The following is a 13,863-nucleotide window of genomic DNA, read 5'->3' on the forward strand; positions in this document are numbered from 1 at the left end:
CATGGCAATATGGGAGGCATGATATGGCAAGTGGTAGGTAGCGCGGCATAGCAATAGAGCGAACAACTAGCAAGCAAAGATAGAAGTGATTTCGAGGGTATGGTCATCTTGCCTGAGATCCCGCAAGGAAGAAGAACGAGTCCATGAAGAAGACAAACGGACGTAGTCGAACGAATCCGCACAACTCCAGAACGAAACCGAAGCTAACGAGAGAAGCAACCCGGAAAGAAACAAACAACATAGTTAACAACCACCACATACACATGGCATGATGCACAAACAAGTATGATGCATGTCCGATTTAATGAGGCATGGCATGGTAAAGTGCAACAAACAACACTACAAATTATGTGGAGCTCAATATGCAACGAGTTGCATATTGACGAAACAACACATCAATTATTTAGTTCTCTCTCATTTATGTACCCAACAATATTAAATGTTATTAAACATGGCAAGAGGTGAAGCATATGAAAACTACCTATTTAGGCAAGTTTAAATGAGGCCGGAATAACAAACAACAATTCCGGAAAATCCTCATATGCATATTTCGAATTTGCTACTGTTCTGCCCTAAACCATATTTTAATGTTGTTAGATAGCAAAATAAAGTGCACCATGTTAAACTAGGCATTTTTCTACCCCATTTACATATAAAGTTTATTAAATTTGGAGCTACGGTTATTTAGTTATGAAATAAATCATTTAGCATGGCATTTATGCAAAATAAATGTAAACATCAACTTAAGCATTTTAAACATGGATTTGAGCAGCATATTGTGAAACTAGACAGAATTCTAAACATTTTACATATTTAAATCATTTTAATCCGATGCATGGTTGATGAGTTATTATATGCATGAAGACTAGGGACTTTTCTGCAAAACAGGTAAATCACTGGATAAAGCTAAATTCGCAGAACTGAAAATAACATGACACGGGCCAGATCTGCTGGGACTGGGCTGCTCACATTGGGCCTTGAGGCCGGTCGGCTTGGAGAGGGAGCCTGGAAAGGGGGGCGCTGGGCCTGCTTGCTGGTGGCCCACGCGGCCGCTGAAGCTGGGCCAGGGGCGCTGGCTACGGTCAACGCGGCAGGGATGAGCGGGCGTCCTCTGCACGACAGGAAGCAGAGCCGCGGCAGCACGGCTGCTCGCCGGAGACGATGGCAGGGAGGCGGAGACGGCGGATCTGGATGGAGGGGGCCGGATGCAGGTGAAGAAGCTCCAGGCAGAGAATGTTCCATGGGGCGGCGGCGTCCTTGTTCGTCCCTAAGAGAGAGAGAGAGCGATTGAGAGAGAGGAAAGCAGAGGAGGACTGGAGGACAGAGAGGAAGGGTCGGCTACCTGCGGGGCTCCGGTGGCGCGGTCAACGGGCAGGAGAGGCGGGGTCGAGGTGCTTGTCCTCCTCTGCACTGCTTTGATCCAGAGAAACAGGAGGCAGAGGCGAGGCGGGCATTGCGCGGCAGAGCTCGGGCCCTGGGATTCTGGCGAGGTGGCCGTCCGGGAACGACGTGGGGAAAAGGGGACGCAGGGCTGGTGCAGGAGCCCCAGCGGCTTGATCCCGTCGCGTGCGTCGGCGACCTGCAGACAGGCGGCCACGGCGGGGAAGGTTCAAGAGGAGTAGCGGGGAAAAGAGAGAAGACATGGGGAGCGACGGCGTGACCTGGTTGCTGCTGCTGCTTGCCGGCGTCGCGCCGGGCGCATGGGACAGGCACGGGGAAGACGGGGCTCCGCTGGGATGATGGAGGAGGCGCACGGCTGCTGGTGGTCTCGGCGTAAGCAGAGGGCTTGGGCGATTCGGCGTGGCGCAGCTGGCTGGTTGTGCAAGATGAGGACGTAGGTGGTTGGATGGATCAGGAGGGGATCCCGATGTGGAGAGGACAAGGGGGGTGGCGGTGCGATGGATGGAATGGATGGGACAGGAGGCCTAAAAACTAGGGTTGCCCGCTATATATATGTTATTGGATTAGGTTAGGGGTATTCGGTCCGTCCGATCGTAATCGGGCGGTCGAGAATAAGTAGGCTAGAGCGTCCAATTAAGAAAACGGAGATGTTTTATAGATCTTTGGGGATGATCCAGACCCAACAGTCACGACTGAGCGGATTGGGTTCGGAGACGTTTCGAACGCGCGAGAGGGGTCTATGCACTGCGCAAGGAGGGGTTAGGCGGTTACGGTCAAGAGGGAAGCGAAAATTCGATAGATCTGAAACGGTCAACGAAGGCAAAAGCGGTCTGAGGGAAGGTGATGAAGGCAAAGGAAGAAACAGCAACGACGAGCGAATGCAAGTTTTATGAAAACATGCGGATGCAATGCGTATGATGACATGATGAATGCAGCAAACAAATAAATACACACAATGATAACGAAAAAGATGGAAGGCGTCTGGAGCGTCGGTCTCGGGGCGTTACACAAACTTCTCATTTTCTTTGTGTCGCAGCGTGGGATCGAGGCAAACCCAGACAAGATCAAGGCTATTGAGCAGATTGAGGCACCCAAGCGGATCAAGGATGTGCGTCGGCTCACTGGCTGCGTTGCCGCCATGAGCAGATTCATCTCCAAGTCCGCTGAGCGTGCCCTTCCCTTTTTCAAGATCTTGAAGAAGGCGGGCCCAATGGAGTGGACCCCAGAGCCTGAGGCAGCGCTGCAGGATCTGAAGAAATACCTCTCTTCTACACCAGTACTTGTGGCGCCTAAACCGCAAGAGCCGTTGCTGATGTATCTGGCGGCGACGAATCAAGTGGTCAGCGCCGCGCTGGTGGCACAGAAGGAGTTCGATGAAGAGGCAGTGGCAACGGCAGGACCGGCGGATGGCAAGTCAGAGATCCCCCAGCAGGGCCTGGCGCCAGCAAGGCAAGGCCCCCGGCAAAGTCTGACGCCATCGGAACGGAGCCCGCGCAGCCAAGTGAAGAGGTGCAGAAGAAGAAGATGATGCAGCACCCGGTTTACTTTGTCAGCTCCCTCTTGCAGGGGGCTAGGTCAAGGTACTCCGGTGTGCAGAAATTGCTCTTCGGCCTCCTTATGGCCTCGAGGAAGCTGCGTCATTACTTCCAAGCCCATGAGATCACTGTCGTCACCCGCCTCCCGTTGCAACGGATACTGCACAACCCAGACGCAACCGGAAGTATTGTGGAGTGGGCCTTGGAGTTATCAAGCTTTGGTTTGAAGTTTGAAAGTACTTCGACAATCCAGAGCAGAGTCTTGGCGGAGTTCATTGCAGAATGGACCTCAACGCCTGACGAGGAAATCCAGGAGCCCGCTTTCCCCGGCAAGGAAGCAAGTCGCGACTGGATCATGTACTTTGATGGGGCTTTCTCGCTGCAAGGTGCCGGTGCCGTAGTGCTGCTTGTTGCACCCACCGGAGAGCACCTCAAGTATGTAATCCAGATGCACTTTCCTAGGGAGATGTCCACAAACAACACTGCCGAATATGAGGGGCTGCTTGCCGGTCTAAGGATCGCAACAAACCTCGGGGTTAAGAAGCTCATCGTCAGGGGGATTCGCAGCTTGTCGTCAGACAAGTCAACAAGGATTATCAGAGCCCATTGATGGAGGCCTATGTAGATGAGGTGAGGAAGCTGGAAGAGCACTTTGACGGTATACAAGCAGAGCACGTTCCCCGAGTGGAGAACGACATCACCGATTACCTGTCAAAGCGCGCTGCCTTAAAACTACCTGTGGAACCAGGTACTTTTGTGCTTTGGCTAACTCAACCACCCGTCGAACCTTCAACGGGGTAGAACAAGCGAAGGAAATCAGGCCCCGGAAAGTACTTTCCCACCGAGCCCCCCGGGGCCACCGTTAGGGGTAATGCCGTGGGTACTGAGCCTGCCGAGGGGCAGCTGGCTCCAGCAGGGCGCCAAGCCCTGGCCGTAGAGACGGGCGTCCCCATGGCAGAAGAGAGGTCTTTGGTCCTTGTCGTCGAGCCCTAGGATCCGACATGGGCACAACATACCGTCCGTTTCCTCCAGACAGGTGAACTTCCTGAGGAGCAGGAAGAAGCGGAAAAAGTAGCCCGTCGGTCTGCCTTGTACCAGTTCGTCGATGACGTCCTATACAGAAAAAGGCCGAACAGTGTGAAATTGAAGTGCATCCCCCAGGAGGAAGGACTGGAGCTGTTGGCAGAGATACATGGAGGCATATGTGGCTCCCACATAGGGTCGAGGGCTCTTGCTGGCAAGGCATTCTGGCAAGGCTTCTTCCGGCCCACCGCCCTCAGGATGCGACGGCACTAGTAACCAGGTGTGAAGCGTGCCAGTTCCATTCGAAGAAGCTTCATCAACCAGCTCAAGCCCTTCAAACAATCCCTCTATCCTGGCCGTTTTCGGTCTGGGGGCTCGACATACTGGGCCCTTTCCCTCGCGCTGTCGGGGGCTTTGAGTACTTGTACGTTGCAATCGACAAGTTCACAAAGTGGCTAGAGGTGGAGGCAGTGAGGAAGGTTACTGCACAGTCAGCCGTCAAGTTCTTCAAAGGGCTAGTCTGCCGTTTTGGTGTGCCAATGAGTCATCACCGACAACGGCACACAGTTCACAAGCCACACCTTCATGCAATACATCCAAGACCTCGGCAGCAAGGTCTGTGTCGCTTCCGTGGCACACCCACGGAGCAACGGCCATGCGGAGAGGGCAAATGCTGAAGTGTTGCAAGGCCTGAGGACAAAGACTTTTGACAGGCTACACAAGAGCGGAAGGCGCTGGATTGATGAGTTGCCGGCGGTTCTTTGGTCGATCAGAACAACGCCAAATCGAGCCACCGGCCAGACACCCTTTGCCCTGGAATACGGGGCAGAAGCAGTTCTCCCCGTGGAACTCATGTACGGGTCACCTCGAGTGCTCGCTTACGACAATCTTGAGCAGCACGCTATTGCGGCATGATGACGCAACGCTCCTTGAGGAAGATCGTTTTTGGGCGGCTGTTAGAGCAGCACGCTACCAGCAAGCCTTGCGCCGCTACCATATCCGCAAGGTTCATGCCCGAAGCTTTGAGGAAGGCGACCTTGTTCTTCGGCGCGTTCAGTCGGCCACGAATCCCAACAAGTTGACGCCGAAGTGGGAAGGCCCTTATTGGGTAATACGAGTCACCAGGCCCGGCGCAGTCCGCCTGGAGACTGAAGATGCTCTCCCAGTGAGCAACTCCTGGAACATCGAACATCCTCGCAAGTTTTACCCATAAGGCGCGGTTGTCGGGCCTCCCGGCAAGCCACCTTTTGTACAAGCTTTGCCGGCAAGGCATGTAACCCTCTGTACAAAGCCAGGCGCAGACCCTGAGCATAAATAAACGAAACGGTGGCGCCCTAAGGTATAGCATGCATGCTAGGTTAAGTCTCTCCCTCGGTTTTGGTTGATAGTGCTTAGCGGCGACTAACCCCTAGCTTAGAGGTCGAGTATGCGTCTTTCTATCCTCTTTGGCTCGCAGGGCACGTGGACACTTCTGCTGAGCCGCTTGGGAGAAAGAGAACAGACCGGCGCTCCGGCCCCGGCAAGGCAAGACTGTCGGGGGCTGAAGACACAAGGATCCAACCACGGCAAGCCAAGGTTGCCGGGGCTGCAGATTGAGATAAGTCTTTCATCCCCTGTTATTCATTTCTGTATGGAACTGGGACAAATGAAACCTCGTTTTACTCCGGAACCACTGTGCTCCCCCTTCTTCTTGTACCCAAGCCACTAGGACAGAACTGGGTCGTAGACGCGATGGCCAGGAGATACATGAGGGGCCTAACTCTACTTCGCCCCTGCCTCCGCCAAGAGCGTGAGAATGGTCGACTGAAGTGGGGGGACGGCAAGGCCTGTTGCCGGGCGACAATGTTTATCTTAAAAATAACAAGGATTCGTTCCTTGGCATGGGCCTCGCTCACGCACAAAGAACCCGGCAAGCACCCTTTTTCATTAAAAACATCCCATACAGGTATAGTTCATACAGAATTAAAAACATGAGCAAGGGGATTACAAGTCTTAAAATTAACAAGTGCGCAGGCTTACAAACTAAAAAGAGATAAGGTGCCCGTAATCCCTTTCTTGTCCCTCTCCTCAGAAGGTGGAACAAGGCAGCAAGAGGGCAAAAAGAGCGCCTAGGCAAGGTACGAGGAGCAGAAGGCACCAAGAGAACATCTTGGTGCGGCGAAAGGAGCTGGAAGACAAGGCAGCGGGCCGGCAATTCGTGACGAAGGCGTCAGTGCCCGCATACTCCGACTAGATGGCCGCCACCCGCCTTCTTCGCCTTCTCCGGCCCTCCTACGCCAGCCGCCCAAGGAGGCGACGGGGAGCACCCTGATGGAGAGCTTGGCGAGGAAGGCCCTCGGCAGGGCATGTGGCCGAGGGAGGGGCGGCGCAGTCAGTCGGAGTCGGGGTCGGCATCCCGCCGCTCGACTCCCTCGTCGTCGCTGTCGCTGTCCTCCTCGTCACTCCCGCTCGAGGAGGAATCTTCATCGTCGGAGGAGCTCTCCACGCAGCACTTTAGGCGAGTTCCAAGATCTCCAAAGACCTTGATGAAGAGCAGGCTGCCCTCCATCAACTTGAAGTAGAGGACGAGCCCCGCCGTCAGGTTGTGGATGCGAGCAAACGTCTTCCATCCGCGACAGAGGTACATGACGTGAGGAGCGGGGAAGTCGACGTCGACCTGCGTGCCACCTTTCCCGCAGTCCCTCATGTGCAGCCTGAGGGTCTGGGGCGGATCGAGCTCCAACTCCCGAGCAAATGGGGTGGGAAGACGTAGACGACGACGCGGTGGCTGGCGCAGCCTGATGAAGAACTTGCGGGGCTGGTCCCCGACGCGGCCCTCCATCACGGGCGGCATCACTGGCGGAGGCACGACCATCGCGCCGCCTCGTCCCCCTCTCCCCCGACCGCCGCGGTGACCTTGGCCTCGCCCCCTCCCCTTCCTCTAGTGGCTACCTCCACCATCGCGAGCTCGTGGGAAGGAGGAACGCGCTGTCGAGCGGTGACCCTCGCCCCCACCGTTGAAGGGCCCGCGCCCCCTCTCGCCATGACGGGTGGAAGGAAGGAGCGGAAGTGGAAGAAGATGGATGCTGGGAGAACGTGGGATGACATGCCTCTCCCCCTCCTTATAAAGGGGCGGGGTCGAGGCTCGGCCGCCCCACTCGACCAATCCAGCCATCGGAGGCGCAGGGAATCAGGACCGACCCGCTACCCCAATCAGCGACGGCCCGGTTTCCCGCCTCCACCGCCTGCCACCTGCATGGGGGATGCGTGGCGAGTGAGCAGGATCGAGGGGACGGGTGAGGCAACTGTTCCCCACCCCGTGATCGTGGGGCGCGGGCGCCTTGAAGACCGCGACCCGAGTCCACCCGAGTAAATGAGTCGCGCCTATGCGCCTCCCTCTTTTTTGGGAAGGCGCGAGCCGCCTCTTTACTCTGATGTGACGCATGCATGCGGGAACCACCCCACGCATGACCCCTCACATCACGCATGACCCTCCACGTCGTGCGTTCAACGTGGGTCGTGGGGAAGCGCAGCGGACGAGAAGTTACCACAGTAAAAATCCCGCCCCCGACTGCCCACGCACCGTTTTGGGCCTGGCCCAACAAGCGTCGCGCCTATGTGTGGCCCAGACCCAGGGGCTCTCCTTTTGACCCCTTTACTTGTGCACGGGCAGTCAGAGCCACGCGCCGCGCCCACACTCAGCATGGCAGAAGAGGGAAGCCGGAGAGAAGCCAAAGCAAACAAAGCAACGCCAAGACCAGAAACACAAAGAGCAGAGGGACGAAGCAGGTTCCCCTGACAAGACCCTTGCCGGGGCAGCCTCCGCAGCCCCAGCAAGAGCCTTGCCGGGGCAACTTGCCCAACACCAGCAGAGCGAGCCACCCTTGAGCCCAAGGGTTCCAAACGCCGTCAACAACTACATTGGGACCAGGGCTCGGGAGGCACCTCCGTGGTGGCATGCAGATCTTTGTCAAGATCATAAGTACACATGATCAGATGAGGACCAGAAGACGGCGACCCTCGATGGGATCCTAGCCGAGGAAATCCACAAGAACCCCGGTAGGCACCTTTCCGGGGACGACCGCAACGCCACGGCAAGACCCTTGCCAGGCCCTCGGCAAGACCCTTGTCGAAGGCATCGGCGGGGCCACAGCCAGGACCGCATCAACCTAGACTCCGCCACCGTTCGCATGCAGCTGCCAGCCCAACTAGCTGGGCAGGCACCTACGTGGCAACATGCAACTTCCAGGCCAACTCAGCAAGCACCTGCGTGGTGGCATGCAGATCTTCGTGAAGGCTCCACCATCGTGCCACCTCAGCAGCCTGCCTTCTTACATGGTGCCACACACATCGCTGGCCTGGGCACTTGTCGAAGCGAGGCGGAGCGGCGACGGACGGGACGGGCCTCGTTCCCGTCCCCGATAAAGCTAATGGACACCTAAGTAGCACATTTAATGCGCTTTGTCCCGTAATGCCGAGCGATAAGCTCGCGCACTGTACGCCTTTCCACCTCCTGTGTGCCACTGTGGCAACCCCTTTTCGACTATAAAAGGAGGCCCGAGGCATACTGGAGGGGGATTCGGCTCTTTGGAACTACGCAGCCACCGTAGCTAGTTCGAGAGCTCAAGAACACTCTGAAATACATCCACCAAAGCAGGACTAGGGTTTTACACATCCTCGCGGCCCGAACCTGGGTAAACGATCCGTGTGCTCTCTGTCAGACCTGCTCTTTGCACAACCTCGCGCCCGCCGACCGTAGAAGGGATCCCAGTGACCCCATAGGTGTCGTTCCACCGACAATAATATTGAAGCCAAAAGATGCAAAGTTAATAATGATAGTGCAACTTATTTGTGGCACTGCCTTTTAGGTCATATTGGTGTAAAGCGCATGAAGAAACTTCATGCTTTTGGAATCACTTGATTATGAATCACTTGTTGCTTGCGAACCATGCCTCATGGGCAAGATGCCTAAAACTCCATTCTCCGGAACAATGGAGCAAGCAACTAACTTATTGGAAATAATACATACCGATGTATGCGGTCTGATGAGTGTTGAGGCTCGCGACGGGTATCGTTATTTTCCGACGTTCACAGATGATTTGAGCAGATATGGGTATATCTACTTGATGGAACACAAGTCTGAAACATTTGAAAAGTTCAAAGAATTTCGGAGTAAAGTGGAGAATCATCGTAACAAGAAAATAAAGTTTCTACGATCTGATCGCGAGGCGAATATTTGAGTTACGAGTTTGGCCTTCATTTAAAACAATGTGGAATAGTTTCACAACTCACGCCACCTGGAACACCACAGCGTAATGGTGTGTCCGAACGTCGTAATCGTACTTTATTAAATATGGTGCGATCTATGATGTCTCTTACCGATTTACCACTATCTTTTTGGAGTTATGCATTAGAGATAGCTGCATTCACGTTAAATAAGGCATCATCTAAATCCGTTGAGATGACACCGTATGAACTATGGTTTGGCAAGAAACCTAAGCTATCGTTTCTTAAAGTTTGGGGCTGCGATTCTTATGTGAAAAAGCTTCAACCTGATAAGCTCGAACCCAAATTGGAGAAATGCGTCTTCATAGGATACCTAAAGGAAACTATTGGGTAAACCTTCTATCATGGATCTGAAGGCAAGATATTCGTTGCTAAGAATGGATCCTTTCTAGAGAAGGAGTTTCTCTCGAAAGAAGTGAGTGGGAGGAAAGTAGAACTTGATGGGGTAATTGTACCTTCTCCAGAATTGGAAAGTAGTTCATCATAGAAATCAGTTCCAGTGATTCCTACACCAATTATTGAGTAAGCTAATGATGATGATCATGAAACTTCAGATCAAGTTACTACCGAACCTCGTAGGTCAAACAGAGTGCGGTCCACTCCAGAGTGGTACGGTAATCCTGTTCTGGAAGTCATGTTACTAGACCATGACGAACCTACGAACTACGAGGAAACGATGATGAGCCTAGATTCCGTGAAATGGCTTGAGGCCAGGAAATCTGAGATGGGATCCATGTATGAGAAATAAGTATGGACTTTGGTTGACTTGCCCGATGATCGGCAAGCCATAGAAAATAAATGGATCTTCAAGAAGAAGACTGATGCTGACGATAATGTTACTGTCTACAAAGCTCGACTTGTTGCAAAAGGTTTTCGACAAGTTTAAGGAGTTGACTACGATGAGACCTTCTCACCCATAGCAATGCTTAAGTCTGTCCGAATCATGTAAGCAATTGCCGCATTTTATGATTATGAAATTTGGCAAATGGATGTCAAAACTGCATTCCTTAATGGATTTCTTAAATAAGAGTTCTATATGATGCAACGAGAAGGTTTTTTCAATCCTAAATGTGCTAACAAAGTGTGCGAGCTCCAGCGATCCATTTATGGACTGGTGCAAGCGTCTCGGAGTTGGAATATACGCTTTGATAGTGTGATCAAAGCATATGGTTTTATACAGATTTTTGGAGAATCCTGTATTTACAAGAAAGTGAGTGGGAGCTCTGTAGCATTTCTAATATTATATGTGGATGACATATTGTTGATTGGAAATAATACAGAATTTTCTGGAAAGCATAAAGGGTTGTTTGAAAGCAGTTTTTTCAAAGAAAGACCTCGGTGAAGTTGCTTACATATTGGGCATCAAGATCTATAGAGATAGATCAAGACGCTTAATAATATTTTTCAATGAGTACATACCTTGCTAAATTTTCAAGTAGTTCAAAATGGATCCGTCAAAGAAGGAGTTCTTGCCTGAGTTGTAAGGTATGAAGTTGAGTAAGACTCAAAACCCGACCACGGCAGAAGATATATAGAGAGAATGAAAGTCATTCCAAATGTCTCAGCCATAGGTTCTATAAAGTATGCCACGCTGTATACCAGAACTATTGTGTACCTTGCCATGAGTTTGGCAAAGGGGTACAATAGTGATCCAGGAGTAGATCACTGGACAACAATCAAAATTATCCTTAGAAGACTAAGGAGATATTTCTCGGTTATGGAGGAGATAAAGAGTTCGTCGTAAAGAGTTACGTCGATGCAAGCTTTGATACCGATCTGGATGACTCTGAGTCTCAATCTGGATACATAGTGAAAGTGGGAGCAATTAGCTAGAGTAGCTCCATGCAGAGCATTGTAGACATAGAAATTTGCAAAATACATATGTATCTGAATGTAGCAGACCCGTTGACTAAACTTCTCTCACAAGCAAAACATGGTCACACCTTAGTACTCTTTGGGTGTTAATCGCATGGCGATGTGAACTAGATTATTGACTCTAGTAAAACCTTTGGGTGTTAATCACATGGCGATGTGAACTATGGGTGTTAATCACATGGTCATGTGAACTATTGGTGTTGAATCACATGGCAATGTGAACTAGATTATTGGCTCTAGTGCATGTGGGAGACTGAAGGAAATATGCCCTAGATGCAATAATAAAGTTGTTATTTATGTTTCCTTATATCACGATAAATGTTTATTAGTCATGCTAGAATTGTAATAACCGGAAACTTAGTACATGTGTGAATACATAGACAAATAGAGTGTCCCTAGTATGCCTCTACTTGACTAGCTCGTTAATCTAAGATGGTTAAGTTTCCTTACCATAGACATGTGTTGTCATTTGATCATCGGCATCACATCATTAGAGAATGATGTGATGGACAAGACCCATCCGTTAGCGTAGCATAATGATCGTTTAGTTTCATTGCTATTGCTTTCTTGATGACTTATACATATTCCTCTGACTATGAGGTTATGCAACTCCCGAATACCGGAGGAACACCTTGTGTGCTATCAAACGTCACAATGTAACTGGGTGATTATAAATATGCTCTACACGTGTCTCCGAAGGTATTTGTTGGGTTGGCATAGATCAAGATTAGGATTTGTCACTCCGTGTATCGGAGAGGTATCTCTGGGCCCTCTCGGTAATGCACATCACTATAAGCCTTGCAAGCAATGTCACTAATGAGTTAGTTGCGGGATGATTCATTACGGAACGAGTAAAGAGACTTGCCGGTAATGAGATTGAACTAGGTATGACGATACCGACGATCGAATCTCGGGCAAGTAACATACCGATGACAAAGGGAATGACGTATGTTGTTATGCGGTTTGACCGATAAAGATCTTTGTAGAATATGTAGGAGCCAATATCAGCATCCAGGTTCCGCTATTGGTTTTTGACCGTAGATGTGTCTCGGTCATGTCTACATAGTTCTCGAACCCGTAGGGTCCGCACGCTTAACGTTCGATGACGATTTGTATTATGAGTTGTGTGTTTTGGTGACCGAAGTTTGTTCAGAGTCCCGGATGAGTTCACGGACATGACGAGGAGTCTCGAAATCGTCGAGATGTAAAGATTCATATATTGGAAGGTTATATTCGAACGTTGGAATGGTTATGTGTGATTCGGGTATTTTTTGGATACGGAGGGGTTACCGGAACCCCCCGGGGAAGTGTTGGGCCAACATGGGCCTAAGGGAGAGAGAGGGAAGCCCGCGGGGGTTGGCCGCGCGCCCCCTCCTAGGGAGTCCGAATAGGACAAGGAGGAGGGGGCAGCGCCCCCTTCCCTTTCCCTCTCCCTCTCCTTCCTATTCCCTCCGGTGGAGAAAGGAAAAGGGGGGGGGGGCGAATCCTACTTGGACTAGGAGTCCAAGTAGGACTCCCCGCATGGCGCGCCCCTCCTGGCCGCCGGCCTATCTCCTCCCCCTTTATATACGTGGGCAGGGGCACCCCAAAGGCACACACATAGTTCTCTTAGCCGTGTGCGGTGCCCCCTCCACAGTTTACTCCTCCGGTTATAGCGTCGTAGTGCTTAGGCGAAGCCCTGCGCGGATCACATCACCAACACCGTCGCCACGCTGTCGTGCTGACGAAACTCTCCCTCGACCATCTACTGGATCAAGAGCTCGAGGGACATCATCGAGCTGAAAGTGCGCTGAACACGGAGGTGTCGTACGTTCGATACATGGATCGGTTGGATCGTGAAGACGTTCGACTACACCTACCGCGTTAACAAACGCTTCCGCTTTCGGTCTATGAGGGTACGTGGACACACTCTCCCGTCTCGTTGCTATGCTTCTCCTAGATATATCTTGTGTGATCGTAGGATTTTTTTGAAGTACTACGTTCCCAACAGTGGCATCCAAGCCAGGTCTATGCGTCGATGATATGCACGAGTAGAACACAAAGAATTCTGGGCGATAATAGTCATACTACTTACCACCAACATCTTACTTTGATTCGGCGTTATTGTTGGATGGAGCGGCCCGGACCAACATTACATGACCATGTTCATGAGACCGGTTCTACCGACGTGCTTCGCACACAGGTGGCTGGCGGGTGTCTGTTTCTCCAACTTTAGTTGAATCGAGTTTGACTATGGTTGGTCCTTGCTGAAGGTTAAAACAACACACTTGATGAAAAATCATTGTGGTTCTGATGCGTAGGTAAGAACAGTTCTTGCTAGAAGCCCGTAGCAGCCACGTAAAACTTGCAACAACAAAGTAGAGGACGTCTAACTTGTTTTTGCAGGGCATGTTGTGATGTGATATGGTCAAGACATGATGAGATGATCATGTTTTGTAAAAGTTATCGGCAACTGGCAGGAGCCTTATGGTTGTCGCTTTATTGTATGAAATGCAATCGCCATGTAATTGCTTTACTTTATCCCTAAGCGGTAGTGATAGTCGTAGAAGCAATAGTTGGCGAGACAACAATGGCGCTACGATGGAGATCAAGGTGTCAAGCTGGTGATGATGGAGATCATGACGGTGCTTTGGAGATGGAGATCAAAGGCACAAGATGATGATGGCCATATCATGTCACATATTTTGATTGCATGTGATGTTTATCTTTTATGCATCTTATTTTTCTTAGTACGGCAGTAGCATTATAAGATGATCCCTCACAA

Source organism: Aegilops tauschii, chromosome 7 (genome assembly GCF_002575655.3).
Source record: "Aegilops tauschii subsp. strangulata cultivar AL8/78 chromosome 7, Aet v6.0, whole genome shotgun sequence".
In the NCBI taxonomy this organism is placed as follows: Eukaryota; Viridiplantae; Streptophyta; class Magnoliopsida; order Poales; family Poaceae; genus Aegilops; species Aegilops tauschii.